Below are 1,021 nucleotides of genomic sequence, written 5' to 3' on the forward strand. Positions count from 1 at the left end.
TATGTATTTATTTTCTTATTTGTTTATTTTTTGTTGTTTGGTGGGTTGGGTTTTTTTGGCAGTTTTTTGGGGGGAGGGGTGGATTTAAGGGGAGGGGGGGCATTCTGTTAACATATTTGGTGTATGTAACATGACAAGTAAATGACATGACAAAATGTGACATGACAAGTGAGTGACATGACATGTAAGTGGCATGACAAAAATGTGACATAACTAGTAAGTGACTTGACTAGAAAGTGACATGACTAGAAAGGGACATGAATAGTGACATGACAAGTAACTGCCATGAGAAAAAATGTGACTTGACAAGTGAGTGACAAAACAAAAATGTGACATGACAAGTGAGTGAAAAAACAAAAATGGGACATAACTAGTAAGTGACATGACTAGAAAGGGACATGATTAGTGACATGACTAGTAACTGCCATGACAAAAATGTGACATGACAAGTGAGTGACATAACAAGAATGTGACATGACAAATGAGTGACGTAACAAAAATGTGACATGAATAGAAAGCGACATGATTAGTGACGTGATTAGTGACGTGACTAGTAAGTGACATGACAAGTAAATAGCATGGCACGTAAGGAGCGTTGCAACAAAATGATCAAACAAGTCTTTATCATATCTGTTGGGAGTTATATTTTAGAACGTTCCCAACAACCTTATAATTTTGTTCAGCAGCGATCTTTAAGCATTTCGTAACGTGAGGGTTTAATTTCAGCCATGGTCAGGTTTCTAATGGGAAACATTTTATTTTGCCAACGGATCTAAATCACCTGGGATTACCCCTTTTGTGAAGGCACGATTGCTCGGAAAGAAATATGATATGTGGAGAGTTGAAGGAACAGGGCGGTCCCTTGTTTGGGAGGCGGGGTGCTGAGTGAAGTTTGTTGTCTCTCTCTCAAGACTCGCCTGAATTATGAACCCTGATTTCCGGTCTCAGCACATTTGTTTTGTATATCAGTAAAAGGTCGACCCCTCCCCTCCTACCCCCTCCACTCCCCTCCCATCCCCTC

General features: G+C 40.2%; 1 protein-coding gene across 1 annotated transcript in view; it reads left to right on the top strand.

Moving 5' to 3' along the window:
* LOC106011617 (sodium/potassium/calcium exchanger 1) overlaps positions 1 to 1,021 on the top strand; it is a gene marked incomplete at both ends in the record, with an annotated part of 40,517 nt that overhangs the window by 29,392 nt on the left and 10,104 nt on the right.

This window comes from Aplysia californica, unplaced genomic scaffold (genome assembly GCF_000002075.1).
Source record: "Aplysia californica isolate F4 #8 unplaced genomic scaffold, AplCal3.0 scaffold00149, whole genome shotgun sequence".
NCBI classification, from domain to species: Eukaryota; Metazoa; Mollusca; class Gastropoda; order Aplysiida; family Aplysiidae; genus Aplysia; species Aplysia californica.